This window comes from Apium graveolens, chromosome 5, assembly GCF_009905375.1.
Source record: "Apium graveolens cultivar Ventura chromosome 5, ASM990537v1, whole genome shotgun sequence".
Lineage (NCBI taxonomy): Eukaryota > Viridiplantae > Streptophyta > Magnoliopsida > Apiales > Apiaceae > Apium > Apium graveolens.
The window spans coordinates 83,104,335-83,121,811 of NC_133651.1; the positions used below are offsets into that span (position 1 = coordinate 83,104,335).

The 17,477-nt window shown below is 39.9% G+C and overlaps 1 non-coding gene across 1 annotated transcript; it reads left to right on the forward strand.

The window, feature by feature from the left end:
* Positions 1 to 16,958: 16,958 nt before the first annotated feature.
* On the forward strand, positions 16,959 to 17,065 carry LOC141663312 (small nucleolar RNA R71). Its single transcript, XR_012551391.1, has one exon. It is a non-coding gene; the product is annotated as a small nucleolar RNA R71 (small nucleolar RNA).
* The last annotated feature ends 412 nt before the right edge of the window (positions 17,066 to 17,477 follow it).

A 17,477-nucleotide genomic window follows, 5' to 3' on the forward strand; every position in this document is an offset into this window, starting at 1 on the left:
CTTTGTGATTTGGGAGCAAGCATTAATCTGATGCCCTTGTCGATCTTTAAAAAGCTGGATCTGCCTGATCCACAACCCACATACATGTCGCTATAATTGGCTGACCGTTCCATTACTTACCCAAGGGGCATAGTTGAGGATGTGCTTGTCAAGGTGGATAAGCTCTTCTTTCATGCAGATTTTGTTATTCTGGATTTTGAGGAAGATAAGAAGATTCCCATAATCTTGGGGAGGCCTTTCTTGGCTACTGGCCGTACCTTGATAGATGTGTAAAAAGGGGAACTTACTATGCGAGTCCAAGATCAGGATGTGACCTTCAACGTATTCAAGGCAATGAAATTCCCGACAGAAGATGAGGAGTGCTTAAAAGTGGATGTGATTGATTCTGCGGTTACTTCGGAACTCGAGCACATGCTAATGTCTGATGCATTGGAAAAGGCCTTAGTGGGGGAATTTGACAGTGATGATGAAGATAGCAACGAGCAATTACAATATCTGAACGCTTCTCCCTGGAAGCGAAAGCTGGATATACCATTTGAATCTCTTGGTACTTCTGACCTCAAGAACGCTGAAGGGAAGCTCAAACCATCAATAGAGGAAGCACCTACCTTAGAGCTCAAACCATTACCTGAACACTTGAGGTATGCTTTTTTAGGTGATTCATCTACGTTACCTGTTATTATTTCAGCTGACCTTTCAGGTAGTGAGAAAAACAAGCTCTTAAGGATTTTGAGAGAATTCAAATCGGCTATAGGATGGACCATAGCAGACATCAAGGGGATAAGTCCTTCATATTGTATGCATAAAATTCTGCTAGAGGAAGGAAGTAAGCCAACTGTGGAACAGCAGCGAAGACTGAACCCGATCATGAAGGAGGTGGTGAAGAAAGAAATTCTGAAATGGCTAGATGCAGGCATCATTTATCCTATTTCTGACAGCTCGTGGGTGAGCCCCGTGCAATGTGTACCTAAGAAAGGAGGTATCACTGTGGTCGCAAATGAAAAGAATGAGCTCATCCCTACTCGAACAGTTACAGGATGGAGAGTATGCATGGATTATAGAAAATTGAACAAAGCCACAAGGAAGGATCACTTCCCTCTTCCATTTATTGATCAAATGCTTGACAGATTGGCGGGACATGAGTATTTTTGTCTTCTGGATGGTTATTCCGGGTATAATCAGATTTGTATTGCACCAGAGGATCAGGAAAAGACTACCTTCACTTGTCCATTTGGCACATTTGCTTTTCGAAGAGTTTCGTTTGGGTTATGTGGCGCCCCGGCCACCTTTCAGAGATGTATGATGGCTATATTCTCTGACATGATTGGAAATAACGTCGAAGTGTTCATGGATGACTTCTCCGTCTTTGGACAGTCATATGATGAATGTTTGAATAATCTGCGCGCCGTACTCAAAAGATGCGTGGAAACTAATTTGGTGCTTAATTGGGAGAAATGTCATTTTATGGTGCGTGAAGGCATTATCATTGGGCATAAGGTCTCTAGCAAAGGTCTGGAGGTGGACAAGGCCAAGGTGGGAGTCATTGAAAATCTTCCCCCACCTAATTCGGTGAAAGGAATCCGTAGTTTTCTCGGTCATGCGGGTTTTTATCGGTGATTCATCAAGGACTTTTCAAAGATATCTAAGCCGTTGTGCAATTTACTTGAGAAAGATGTGCCTTTTAAATTTGATGATGAATGTTTGGCAGCATTCGAGACTCTCAAGGAGAGTTTGATCACGGCACCAGTTATTACAGCACCAGATTGGACAGAACCGTTTGAGATGATGTGTGATGCGAGTGACTATGCGGTAGGTGCAGTTCTGGGACAGCGCAAGAAAAATCTCTTCCATGTGGTCTACTATGCGAGTAAGACTTTAAATGGGGCCCAATTGAACTACACCACTACTGAGAAGGAGCTTTTGGCTATAGTCTTTGGCTTTGAGAAATTTCGATCTTATCTGCTTGGTACGAAAGTGACAGTATTCACTGATCATGCAGCTATTCGCTATCTGGTTTCTAAGAAGGATTCGAAGCCGAGACTCATTCGTTGGGTGCTTTTACTTCAAGAATTTGAGTTATAGATCAAAGATAGAAAAGGTACTGAGAATCAAGTAGCTGACCATCTCTCTAGGTTGGAGAATCCCGATTCTACTTCACAAGATAGGACGTTAATCAATGAATCTTTTCCGGATGAGCAGTTGTTTGCAAATCAGGAGGAAGAACCATGATTTGCAGATATTGTAAACTATCTTGTCAGCAATATAATGCCGCTTAATTTGACATCCGCTCAAAAGAAGAAGTTTCTGCATGAGGTGAAGTGGTATATGTGGGATGAACCATATTTGTTTAGACAGGGAGCTGACCAGATCATCAGGAGATGTATCCCGTTCTGTGAGACGGAGGGGATATTACGAGACTGCCATTCCACGGTTTATGGTGGACACTATGGAGGTGAGAAGACGGCAGCTCGTATTCTGCAAGCAGGTTTTTTCTGGCCTACTTTGTTCAAGGATGCTCATCAGTTTGTTTTAAGGTGTGATCGTTGCCAAAGAGTGGGAAATTTGTCAAGGAAGGATGAGATGCCATTAAATGTGATACTTGAAGTCGAGGTCTTTGATATATGGGGAATCGATTTCATGGGGCCTTTTATCTCATCTTTCAATAATCAGTACATCTTGCTGGCAGTCGATTATGTCTCAAAATGGGTCGAAGTTAAAGCTTTACCGACAAATGATGCAAAGGCAGTGCTAAATTTTCTTCATAAGCAAATTTTCACAAGGTTTGGAATACCTCGGGTAATCATAAGTGATGAAGGATCGCATTTTTGCAACCGTAAGTTCACTTCTATGATGCGACGTTATAATGTGAATCATCGAGTAGCTACTGCCTATCATCCGCAAACAAATGGTCAAGCGGAAGTGTCTAACAGAGAGATAAAGCGCATTCTAGAGAAGGTTGTTTGTCCATCAAGGAAGGATTGGTCTTTAAAGCTCGATGAAACTGTTTGGGCTTACAGAACAGCATACAAAACTCCACTTGGGATGTCACCGTTTCAGTTGGTGTACGGTAAGGGATGTCATCTACCGGCGGAGCTTGAGCATAAGGCCCACTGGGCATTGAAGAAATTGAACCTGGATTTAGATGCAGCTGGTAAGAAAAGAATGCTTCAGCTTAATGAACTTGATGAATTTCGACTTCAAGCGTACGAGAATAACAAAATGTATAAGGAAAAGGTGAAGAGGTGGCACGATAGGAAGCTACATCCTAAGTTTTTTGTGCCAGGGCAACAAGTTCTGTTATTCAACTCTCGGCTCCGACTTTTTCCTGGGAAGTTGAAATCAAGGTGGTCTGGACCTTTTATTGTCAAAACTGTGTTTCCACATGGAGCGGTGGAAATTTTTGAGAATGATTCGGACCAAGCATTCAAGGTTAACGGTCAGCGGTTGAAGCACTACTATGGGGACATGGCAAACCGAGAGGTGGTTAGTGCCATTTTGTTGACTACTTGAGAAAGGTACGGAACGTCAAGCTAATGACGAAAAAGAAGCGCTGCGTGGGAGGCAACCCATGAATTGTTGTTACAGGAACCCTTAGAAGTTAATAACCTATCCAAAAACACAAAAAAATCAGAAAACAGGGGCTGAAAAAAAAAATTCCAGAGACCCTCTGCGCGCCCGCGCAGCTTTCTGCGCGCCCGCGCAGAAATGCTGAGCGGCCGCGCAGGGGTCGAGATCCAGAAAATTTTTTGCAGTTCAGAAAAAAAAAAAAAACACAAAAACCCATCACAGCCCATAAACCCACGAATTCTTTTCCCATTACCCCATGATTTTATCCCTCAACCCCACTCCTAATCTAATTTAACCTACTCCACACCCTATATATACATACACCTATCCCACATATCTCCCACAAACTTCCTACACTTAAACCCTCTCATAAACATCAAAAATCAGTTCTTACACACTTTTATTCACAAATCAATGGCACCCAAGAGAGCACGCACTATTGACAGCAGCAGCACAGTTCTTACTGCTGATTCATCAAGGGGTACTGCTGCAAGGCCTCGGTTAACTCACAGAGCTGCGGAGGAGGAGTACACTAGGCTGTTGGGGAAGCCGATTCTGAAGGAGAGGGGGTTTTTACGATCAGGGAGGGATGGTGAGTTGTTACCCATGATTGCAGAGAAGGGGTGGATAGCTTTTTGTGAGTCACCCGAAGCAGTACCGATGAGTATGGTTCGCGAGTTCTACACGAACGCGAAGGCTGAAAAGAATGGGTTTTCTGTAGTTCGTGGGCTGAGGGTTGATTATCATCCTGCGGCGATTCGCCGTGTGATTGGACAGCGAGAGAGAAAGCCTGAGGAGGAGAACTGGAATGAAAAGACTGCTGAGGATTTTGACTTGGATTTGATTTGTGCGACTCTCTGTCGACCGGGCACAGTTTGGAACCGCAGTCCAGCCAATAATGAGTATCGTCACTTTCCGGCGATCGCCATGAACAGGTATGCCCGTGCATGGAATGCATTTATATGTGCTAATATTTTGCCTTCTTCACATGCACACGAGGTCACAGTTGAGAGAGCACAGTTGTTGTGGGGAATTCTGAATGAGGAATACTATGTGGACCTTGGTGAGTTTATCTACCAAGGAATTCTGAAGTTTTTGAGGGGAGCAAAGCATATGAACATCCCTTATGCATCCACGGTTACAAAGCTATGCTGAGCAGTAGGAGTGAACTGGCCGGCTCATGAGCAGTTGCAGTTGCCAGCAGCTCCGATAGATTCTGGCACTCTGAATGGGATGCAGGAGTGGACCGGTGGTGAGCCTGAGGAGCATGGGCTGGGTTATCGTCTTCCAGGAGGGCGTCCAGCACGAGGTGCTACTATGGCCAGGCCAGGGCGTGGTGATGCTAGTTCTTCGAGAGCTCAGGAGGGTGCTGGGATGGGTGATGCCCAGTATAGGAGGCTTTCACGGCGGATGGATGCCATGTATGAGACGCAGAGCAGGTTTGCTCAGGAGCTCACTCTTGCGTTAGGGACTGCTTTTCGAGGCCTTGGAGCTGATATCCAGTGGCCAGTTTTTGGTGAGGACTCTGCATACCCGCCGCCTGATACTCCACCCACTGAGGGTGATGATGGTGATGACTCCGAGTAGGTATACCCTGTGTTCCTTTCTACTACCTTCACTGGGGACAGTGACGATTTTAAGTTTGGGGGTGGTAGTTAAGGAATATTTTGTGTGTGTCATATAGCTGCATATTCATGATAGTTAGTTCATATAGTTGCATAATTTTTGCCATATAGTTTTTTTTTATATATAGCTTTATTTGTTTGTCATATCATATAGCTCATGCATATACCATGATCCCTTTTGCAATGATTTATCGACTGAATTGTGATATTGATGCGAGTGTAGTGATAGCATTAAAGTGTTATTAAGTTGTGTAGGTTGATATGCATGCTAGAAGCACTTGTATTGTCACTAAGTCTTAGAGAATGTTTAAGGACTAGATTGTTGTTATGATCTGATTATTTTCGAGGATAATCTATTTATTATGCTTAGAATTTGATAATAGGTTCTTAGTGGTAAAGGCATGAAAAAGAAAAAAAAATGGAGTAAAAATGGAATTTGTTGCTAGTTGTGGCTAGGCGTCAATTGGCTAGTAGCCGGCTCGCATGTTATGCGAGTAGTCTAGGGTTGAGCAAGATGGAGCGAAACGCACTTGCTCAAAGAAAAAAAAAAAAAAAAAAAAAATTTGCATAATTGATCAAGAGTGGGCTCTTTGGTATTCGAGTTATTAAGTTCTTAGGGGATTTTGTGCCTAGTGACCTAAGGCTTTTAGAGTCTGGGATCCGCTAACCTAACGCTCGTTACATGGATACCATTGTATAAGTCTTTTGTGGACCTCACTCATTGCACGGTCAAATAAGCATTTGAGTTGTAAATAAAAAGCACGATTCCGTAGTAAGCTCCAGAGTTCTTGTAGTGTTGTATATCACTTTGTGCCTAGAATTTTTATTCTTTGTATAATCGTAGGATTGCCTTGAGGATAGTCTAGTCATAGTAATTGGTCTAGTTCCAAAGCATATCTGTTAAGCATTTGCACACACCACGTTTCTGGCTGTATGTCCGTTTGCATGAGTTTATTGATCTTTAGTGTCTAACTGCATTCGTTGAGATGTGACAATTTGGTTGGTTAATTGTAGTAAGGGGGATCGTTGCATTTTTATATAGATTGCATTCATGCATATTTTTATTTGTTTTTGAGTCTGTGACGCTTGAGGACAAGCATCGATTTAAGTTTGGGGGTGTGATAAGTGGCATTTTATACCACTTAGAACGTCTTAAAATGGCTTAAATTGGTGTCTTGAAATCAAGTATTTTGTGTATTTGATGCGTTTTTCTAGTGTTTATGCATTTCAGGGTATTAGTTGCATTTTGGAGGAGGAATCATCAAGAATAAGCCTTGGCATGTGTTCACCTTTGCGAGAGGAAAAGAACGGGCAGATTACGGCGAAGAAACGGAGCAAACATGGAATTTTTCCAGAAGGGTCCTGCGCGCCCGCGCAGCAATGCTGAGCGGCCGCGCAGCAGCCTTGCGCGCCCGCGTAGAAATGCTGAGCGGCCGCGCAGGGTCGGGGAAAAAGATATATTATTTTAGACTTCTACTTCTGTTTGGCTTCCAACTTCTATGTAATCTGAGTTTTATGGGACTATTATATAGGTAGATTTGAGACGTTTTTCACAGAGATTTAAGAGGAGATTATGTTTTAGATTGTGTTTTGCAAGAAGCGAAGGAGATAAGGAAGAAGACCGATTTAGCACACAGCAACGAAGAGGAAGCATATATTCTTGTGATTCTTGTTTCGTTGTGACGTTGGATGCTAGTTTTCTTGCTTTGACTTATTTACTCTTGTGACGTACTCTGTTTTAATATAATCAGTTTAGTTATTATTTTCTTGTGTTTGTTTATCATGATTTCATATGAACCCATGATGGCGATAAGTTCTATTATGGGCTAATCGTGATCATGGGGTTGCAACGGATTTATTATGGAATTCTTTAGTTAATTGTTTAATACTTTAGTATGTGATGATTGCATGATATCTAGTATTGGTTGTGCGTATTCGTCTTATGTGCGTCGCGAACATATAAGATAGGGTGTTAATCTCTTGTGAAGCGACGGTGGATCTTGAGATTTAGAACTTGCCATGCTAGCATAGGTTCATGTACGTTGTGCATGATTAGTGGGTAACTCTAACAGTTTTATTTGCCCTATGTAATCAAAAAGGAATAACTTGTGCTTAAATCATTGTGTTGTCAATTTCTGTAGACATATAGGAACTCAACATAATTGATGACTATTCAACTTCTATCTTAATTGTGGATGTTTGGTAGAATGGTATTAGTATAATGAAAGTTGGCTTTTATCAGTTTCGTGTTATTCGATTAATATCATCACTGTCACATGCTAAAGGTAATAACTATGGCTATAGAAGGAAGTAATAATGAAGTTGTGATCTCATGAGTGTTTTATTATTGATAAATTGAAGTGTTAGTTAAGTGGTTAATTAAGTAGTTAATTATAGTTAATATTTAATCAACAATTTTAAGTGTTATTATCTTAACATTGAGAAGTAGTCATACATTGGTGAGTGAGTTAAATTAGACAATAAATTAGTCTGAGTCTCTGAGGGAACGAACTAGAAAGTATTCTATATTACTTGCGAACGCGTATACTTGCGTGAATATTAGTACGTGATTTCGCCCTAACACCAAGTACTCTAGAAATAAGTGTGCTTCAGATGCAAGAGGTCCCACATGAGACTTGGATGACTCCGATTCACAACTATATCCGCACAGGGACTTTGCCGGAATACAAGCTATAAGCTCGGCGCCTTCATTATTAGGCTGAGAAGTATGTTGAGTATGATGGAGTGCTGTATAAAAGAGGGTTTAATCAGCCACTTCTATGATGTGCAAACCTAGAAGAAGGACATTATGTTCTCAGGGAAATATATGAAGGTATTTGTGGCAACTACTCGGGGGGTGGTTCGTTGGCATTAAAAGTTCCGAGACAAGGATATTATTGGCCAACCATGAAAGAAGATGCTTTCAAGTTTGTTAGGGTGTGTGATCATTGCCAACGATTTGCTAATTATTCACCTCAGCAACATCCATAACCTCGTCGGAAAGTCTTTGGCCTTTCGCTATGTAGGGAATTGACCTCATTGGGGAACTTCCCAAGGCCAAGGGGGTGTGAAATATGTTGTGGTAGTTGTTGATTACTTTACAAAGTGGGCGGAAGCTATGCCATTGGCCACAATTACGGCTAAAAAAATCAAAGATTTCGTCTTCAATTTCATAGTCTGCAGATTTGGTATTTCGTATAAACTCGTATCTGACAATAGGAAGCAATTTGACAGCAAATAATTAAGGAAGCTTTGCAAATACTTGCACATTAAGAAGGATTTCACTACAGTATATCATCCACAAAGTAATGGCCAGAATGAGGCCATAAACAAGATCATTAAGCACACTCTAAAGGCCAAGTTAGAAGAAAATAAAGGAGATTGGCCAGAGCAGCTACCAATGGTCCTTTAGTCTTATAACACAACTCCAAGGTCAACTACTGGAGAGTCCCCTTTTATGATAACCTACAGGTATGAGGCTATAATTTCTGTGGAAGTGGGAGCTGGATCGTTACAAAGAGATTTGTTCGTTGAGAAAGATGTAGAGGTTAATCAAAGGCTCCACTTGGATCTTCTGGATGAAGCCATAATAAATTCTCAATTGAAACTTGTTGCATATTAGCAGATGATTGTAAGGTATTTCAACAAGAAGGTGAAGTCTGTGCCTTATAAGGTGGGAGATCTCATTTTATGAATGTCACACCCCCAACTTAACAAACAAAATATATAACTATTACAATCTTTAAAAGAAAGTAAATATAAACGAATCCAAGATCTTACAGTTTAGGGTTTGGAATAGCCCAACACTGCCATCTATTACAACTGATTTTAATATCGAATCCTCACACAAAACTATCTCTTATTCTACCTGAGCTCGGACATACGCATCGGTGTCACAAGTCTTACGTGCTGTCTGCTTGAATCTAACCATAGATGCCAGCTGTAATATCAGGGTTAAAGCAAGGAGTGAGCCAAATGCTCAACAAGTGCTAAACAGTATGATACGAAACATAAATCGAGATATATATTAAAGAATGACAATGCGGAGATATAACTAATAATAACAAGAGATGAAATTTTGGGTGATGGCATCATTTTCTTGAATCAAAACATTTTCAAAATCATAACTTAATCAAAATCATTTTATGACGCTACAGATTACAGCCGGTGATCAGCCGTGAAGTAATCCCGAACCTCGCTGGATTCTAAAACATTAATGGGATCCCTAGGCAACTTTTAAGCCTACAATATAAGTGTCGAAAGGACTCGCGTCTCAGTCCAGATCCACTATTCAAAGAAAACATTTATCCCCCTTTGGGACTGAAAATCCACATTTTAATCATTTCAAAAAAAACTGATGCCGATTTATAATAAAATCTCTTAAGTAGTAAACATTTTTATCAAGGGATTATAGATCATCTTTGAAACACTGGAAATATGTCACCAAATTTCAGGGCCATGATCCACTAGACTTTACTATATTAGGGTAATTGAAAGGTTTCCATATACAAGAACTTTGACAAGGAGATTTAGCAAGGCTCTTGGATAATATGAAAGAGTAATGCCAAACTAGGTTTAAAGCAATGGTTTTCAACAAGGTACAAGTACTAGAACAACAGGAAGATAAGCTTCATGAATACTAGGAGTGTTAAGATATGAAGAAATGATTTTTAGCTCAAGGTATATCAGGATTGTCGAACTTTAGGGTAAGAAAAAGGGTTACCAATCAATTAAGAACAACTTTGAAGAATATCTGGCTTTTAGGTATCAAGGTAAAGTTTCTATTGGGGTTCAAGCATCAGGGTGAGATGTCAATATTTTAGGAATCAATAGCATGTTAATCAAGAGGATCAATCAAGTATTATATCAAATCTTTTTTTTATCATGGCATTCCAATTACTTCGATATACTAGTGTGATACGACTTTTGATCTACTTGCAATATGTACTTGAGGGTTCATGGCATTTCTATATAATACAAAGATAGATTTAAGAATCGCTTGGTTCAAGTATATCAAGATAACTCAGGATACTCGCATCAATATATGAACTAATTATCACACAATTGCAGTGTAAACGAAAAACAGGTTGAATCACTTGCCTTGAGAAAGGCTAGACTGGTCTGGCAGGTAGGAGCAACTGGAAGTTTTACTTGACCTTTATGGAAAGTTTACCCTCGTCTCGAGATCCTACATAAATAATAATAACCTCATTATAATATATTATCACCAACTCAACCTATTTACAACCCGAAATTAAACACAAATGGTACTTAGGCCTATATGCACGCAATTTCTAATCACCTTATAAATACAATAGTACACATAGCCACATATACTCACATATCATATTTTAATATCAAATAATATCACACACACCATAATGCAACACTAGGCTTGGATGATCTCGATCCTCAACTAAGTCACTTGATCGCTAAACTAGACAAAGTCTCCAAATTTTGGCCTCCTAACTCGATGTGCCTTTATAAACTATCCAAAACCTATTGACCCTCACTTGGGCCTTTTACTCTACTTGCTTTATACTATCTTGCAACCATAGTGGTGAACCTAGGTCTCACTCATAAGTGCTCTAAAACTATGTGATAAGTGAAAGTGCTCACTAAGGAAAATTTCAGAATGACATCTATGGTTTCTTGAGTGCATTAGACACTCTTAAACTACAAGTTTACCTCCAAAACTTCTACACTAGACTCTTCTGACCATAAAGCATCTCCCAAACTCGATGTGGCTCAAGGGCCTAGATTGGGACTCCTTGGGCCTAAGCTTAAAGTCCATGGTTCCCCTGTTTTTCTGAGCAGAAAATGCCCTGACTTGAACTAACTTGTGACACATGGTTCTAACTCAAATCCTATGAACTGTGGCTGGAAAAACTCTTCTGACACTCCCTCTAACTAAGTCTCAGTAGGGCCTAATGAGGGCCTATCCATGACATGGTCAAAACTTCCTATTTCTAAGTTGCAGCAAAACTGTCCCCTGCTGGACAGATTTTATGATTTCACTCGTGCACCTAACCAAACGACTTAAAAACCTCCAAAAAACACCTAAAACCTATCATATACTCCTAGTGCTAGCTTCTGGTGGTTTGGGCCTCAAACTGCACAACAATGACATGGTCAAAACTCACTCTAAACCTCAGGGTACCAAACTGATTTTCTGCAGAAACTAATACTCTCCTTTCTCCAATGTTCTCACTTGACAACCCAACCACCAACAACCAAAGTACCCAAACCAAAACTTTACTAAGGTGATCTACTGAACTAACTCCCTTATACTCAAAATAGGCTTAGTGGAGATCATCCTTACCTAAGGTGCAACATAGCAAAACAAAAGTAATCACATTACACAAATTACAAGTCATCAAGGACAACAACTTTAACCTTCTTGATAAGTATAAACGAGATAACATCACATATTAAGGAGCACAAATCTTAATTAATATCTTAACTTAACTAAAATTAAGGTTTACTAACAAAATATCGATCTGAATGATCAAGAACTTCCAAAAATTCAAGAGTGACTTCGAGTCTTACAAACCAAAACAACATGATTTCCAAATAAATTTTCATTATAATTCAACATGCAAGCCTATCATGGATTATATCTAAATGACCACCTAGCATGCAAAGGTTTTTACCAAGATTTCACAAAGATTTTCATGTTATCATCACAAAAACACACAAAATGAAACAAGGCAACCAAAACACCATCCATTCGGCTCCTATCAAGTCATGGCCGAATGGATTAGGGTGAAAACAGCATTTGCATAAGTGTAATACACTCATGTCTAGCCATTCTCAACCTTATGATACTATAACTCATGGTGAAAGCCTTGAATTCACAAGAATCAAGGATATTCACTTTGAGTTTAACAAAAACACCACCATGCAAGGTCAACACATAAGTTTTTGTTAGGGCGAAAATATGCGCTAATATTCATGCAAGTATACGCGTTCGCAAGTAGTATAAGATATAAATCAGATTCGTTCCCACAGAGACTGGTTTAGGTTAAGTTCAATTTATGCACCTATTCAATAATGTATGGTTATCGCTCAATGCTAAGACAAATAACAAATTGGGTTTTTATTAAACTAAGAGATTATACTAAATAACATTAACTAAGAGAATTGAGGTTGAATTACTATATATGACAAACATGGGATTCTAACTTCATTACTAGTTCATTCAATAGCCTTCTCGTTCTTAACCTTAGCATGTGATGGTGAGGACACTAATCAGATAACACGAAACTGATAAACGCCAACTTTCGTTGCACGAGTACCATTCTACCAAACATCCACAAAAGAGATAGAAGCTGAATAGGCACCAATTATATTGAGACCCTATATGTCTAAAGAATTTGACAACATAACGGTTTAAGCACAAGTTATCCATAATGATTACATAGGGCAAGTAAAACGGTTAGAATTACCTACGAATCATGCATACACATACATGAACCTATGCTAGCATGGTAAGTTCTAAACCTCTATATTCACTGTCGCTTCAATAGAGATTAACACGCTATCTTATATGTTAGCTACGCACATAAGACGAATAAGCACAACCAATACTAGGATATCATAAAATCACCACACACCAAGATATCGAAACAATTAATTATTGAAATCCATAAGTAAATCCGCTAGAACCCCATGACAACGATTAGTTCATAATCGAACTCATCGTCACCATGGGTTCCAATGAAAGCATGGTATAAAACAAGGTCTTAATAAACTAAATAATAATTAAAGTATGAATAAACGAGATCTAGGTTCAACAAGAACGAAAATGAGCATCCAAAGTTACAACTAATTCAAAGAATCACAAGTTGAAAACAAGATCTTTTTTTTCGGAGGTGTTCTGTGCTTCTAGGTCTTCTCCTTGGTATCCCAATCTTCCCGGATGATGAAAACCCTTTTTTTTAAGTATATATACGCCCCTAGTGGACCTGGACCCTTAAAATCGTCAAATTCCACTCAAAAAAGGCTTTTTCAGCGAAATCAGCGACCAGCCGCGCCCTGAGCGGCCGCTCAGCTCTCCTCAGCGGCCGCTCAGCTCTCCTCAGAGGGCGCTCAGCTACTGACTGGGAAAATATTCTAATGAATCTTGTTTTGACCATAACTTGAGTTCTACTCGTCAGAATTAGGTGATTCAACTGCCCACGCGAAGCTATTGAGATTCTCTACAACTTAACAATGGCCTTGGCTTCCAATTCTGATCACTTTTCATCATATTTCCTTTAAAAGCTCTTTTCTTCATATAACTGATACCTGAAATGCAATAACACAAAAACACATCAAAATACCAACAACTTGAGTCCAAAACACCAATTTAAGCTTGTAATAAAGCATTCCAAGTGAATATAAAATCCACTTATCACACCCCCAAACTTGAATCGATGCTTGTCCTCAAGCATAAACAGACTCAAAACTACAAAACAAACCTAATGCATGAATGCAACTACGTGAATACAACTAAATGATAATGCAATCGATCCCCTCAGAATAACCATAACCAAATGAATAAGCCAATGCCTCTAAGAATGCAATGACTTTAAACAGAGCTCGAATAAATCCCACAAACCAACTCATAAACCAGAAACGTGCGTGTGTGGATGTTTAACAGATATACTCTCGATACTAGATCAATAACCATAACTTATCTATCATCAAAACAATCAAAAGTTTATAAACAGAATAGACAATAAACGCATTATGACTCACAACACCTTCTTTCTACTAGAGTTATACAAGGATTCACACTATTATTGAACACATAGCAAATATGCTTATTTGACCGTGCAATGAATGAGGTCCCAAAAGACTTATGCAATAATACCCATGTAGCGAGCGTTAGGTTAGCGGATCCCAGACTATAAAAGCCTTAGGTCACTAGGCACAAAGTCCCCTAGAACTTAATAACTCGAGTATTAAAGATCTCACTCTTGATCAATTATGCATAAACACATACTTTTTTTCTTTTTTTTTCTTTTTTTTCTTTTTTTTCTTTCTTTTTCAACAATTTCTGAATGAGTGCGTTTCGCTCCATCTCATTCAACCCTAGACTACTCATAAAAATATGAGCCGGCTACTAGCCATTTAACGCCTAGCCTTACAACAACTAGCAATGAAATCCAAGTTTTTCTCCAGATTAAAAAATCAGTGTTTTTACGTCATTACGAGAATATCACAAATTCTAAATATAACCAAGTGATTAAATCTCAACAACAAACAAGTATGATCATGATCTAGATCAAAAGCAACCCTATAAGACTTGTGAAAATATTTGTTTCCGACATGCAAATCAATTCATTAAGACATAAACATCCCTCTATTCGTCATCACCATACTCAAATCAATATCAACTTATCAAATATCATAGTTCATCTTAAGGGATCATGCTAAATATGCATGCAAATACAACTATATGAAATCATATAAAAACAAACAAATATGTCCTAAATGAATAATCATGCAAAAATATGAATGAACTAAACTGAAAATGCAATATGAATCTATATGAATCTATATGGACCCACACAAACTAATCCTTACATTATCACCCCCAAACTTAAAATTTTCAATGTCCTCATTGAAGGTAATAATAAGGATTTCAGGCATACCTAGTCGTCGGAAAGATCACCCTCTTCGGGTGGAGGATCAGGTGGCCAATCAACCTCGCCACTAGTATCTCGGAAAATAGTACCGAAAGCGTGTGTTAAATCTTCAGCAAAATGATGGTGAATGTCGTGCATGGCCTCCATACGCCTAGTCACTCGCCTGTACTGCTCATCACCAACACCAGTCCTATTAGCTACCTGTGGCATATGAGAAGAACCCTCTGTAGGCACTGGAAGATCCGTTCGGCTACCCTCTTTATCATCAAAGATATATCCCAACCCCTTATCAGGGGGTGCACCTAAGAATGAATAACTCAAGTGATCTGGTAGTGGGTGAAGCTCAACTGTGGAAACATCTTCAATAGATGGCTCGAGATGGTCTTGAAAAAATTTCAGCTCTGCTAACCCAAGAGAATCGAATGGCATATCTAACTTACTCTTCCACGGAGGTGCATTCAAAACCTGCAGTTGCTCTACTTTAAAGCACTCCTCTTTAGCCGTGGGTAACTTTATTTCCTTGAACACATTAAAAGTGACCTTTTGATCGTAAACCTTCATCGAAAGCTCTCCTTTTTGCACATCGATCATAGTTCGGCCTGTAGCCAAGAATGGTCTTCCCAAGATGATGGGAATCTTCTTATCTTCCTCGAAATCAAGAATTACAAAGTCAGCAAGGAAGAAGAGTTTATCCACCTTGACCAAGATATCCTCCACTATACCTCGTGGATAAGCGATGGAACAGTCAGCTAGTTGCAATGACATGTATGTTGGTTTCGGATCAGGTAGACCAAGCTTCTTGAAGATAGATAAGGGCATCAGATTGATGCTAGCTCCTAAATCACATAAACACTTGTCGAACGATAAGTTTCCGATGGTGCAAGGAATAGTGAAGCTTCCAGGATCTTTAAGCTTCGGAGGCAACTTCTGTTGCAGTATAGCACTGCATTCCTCCGTTAGAGCAACTATCTCTAAGTCATCGATCTTTACTTTCCAAGAGAGAATACCTTTCATAAACCTCGCATAGTTAGGCATCTGTTCAAGAGCTTCAGCGAAAGGTATGTTGATATGAAGTTTCTTGAACACCTCCAAAAACTTTTCAAATGGCTTATCCGGATTTTTCTTCTGCAACCTCTTAGGAAAAGGAGGTGGAGGATAGATCTGTTTCTCCCCTGTATTACCCTCAGGAGGAGTGTGTTCCACAGTAGTCTTCCTTGGTTCCACCTCTACTTCCTTCTGCACATCTTCTTCAGCCAAAACTTCAGATTCTGGAACTTGAGACTTTTCAGGCTCTTCGTCTTGCTGAATTTGGGGGCTTGCAACCTTTCCAGACCTTAAGGTGATGGCGTTCACCTGTTCTTCAACTACCCTCTTACCTGGATTGGCTTATGTATCACTAGGAAGCGTTCCTGGTGGTCGATTCAATAAGGCATTAGCAATTTGCCCTATTTGGTTCTCCAGAGTCTTGATAGAAATAGCCTGGCTTTGGCATATAAGAGCCTGGTTTTTGCACATAAGCTGCAACTCCTCCAATTCAGATTTTTCGTTCGAAGATAGTTTTGCATCATGATTTTGTTGTTGAATTTGGAGTTGTTGTTTTGGTGCAATTTGTTGCTGAAAACCAGGAGGGTTGAATAGCTTATTTCCAAACTGCTCGAACGGCTGTTGCATAGCATTCTGATTGTTGCTCCAGCTGAAGTTAGGATGATTCCAGTTGTCAGGATGATAAGTGGCAGGAACTGGCTGTTGCGATCTCTGAAAGTTGCTCACAAACTGAGCTGAGTCACTAGATATAGCGCATTGCTCTGTCGTATGCGGACCTGCACACAACTCACAAACACTAATCATCTGTTTAACACCATAGTTAGCCAGAGAATCGATCTTCATAGACAATGCCTTTAGTTGAGCAGTGATAGCCGTAGCTGTATCCACTTCAAGAACTCCTGCAACCTTGCCCTGTGGCAATTTCTGGGCTGGATACTGATATTCATTAGCAGCCATCAGTTCAATTAGATCATAAGCTTCCTCATAGCTCTTTGCCTATAATGCTCCACATGCTGCTGTATCGAGCATGGGTCTGGACTGTGCTCCCAACCCATTGTAGAAATAAGTGATGATCATCCAATCAGGAATTCCATGATGAGGACACTTCCTAAGCATCTCCTTGTAGAGTTCCCAAGCTTTACATAGCGATTCTCCCGTTTGCTGCGCAAATTGAGTAATAGCGTTCCTGAGTGCAGCTGTCTTCGCCATAGGGAAGAATTTAGTAAGAAACTTCTGAGCAAGATCTTCCCAAGTAGTAATCGAACCAGCTGGTAGAGAGTGTAACCAGCTCTTAGCCTTGTCCCTCAGAGAGAATGGGAACATTCTCATCTTCACAGCATCTTCAGAAACACCATTGAACCTGAATGTGACGCAGATCTCTATAAAATCCCTAATGTGTGTATTGGGATCTTCCGTTGGAGAACCCCCAAACTGGACTGAAGTCTGTACCCATTGAATTATGCCAGGCTTGATCTCAAAGGTATTAGCTGTGATAGCTGGCCGGATAATGCTAGATCGAATGTCATTGATCTTGGGTTGAGAAAACTCCATCAAGGCTCTCGTTCGTGCTACTGGATCTCCCATTGTAATGAGTACCTGAAACACA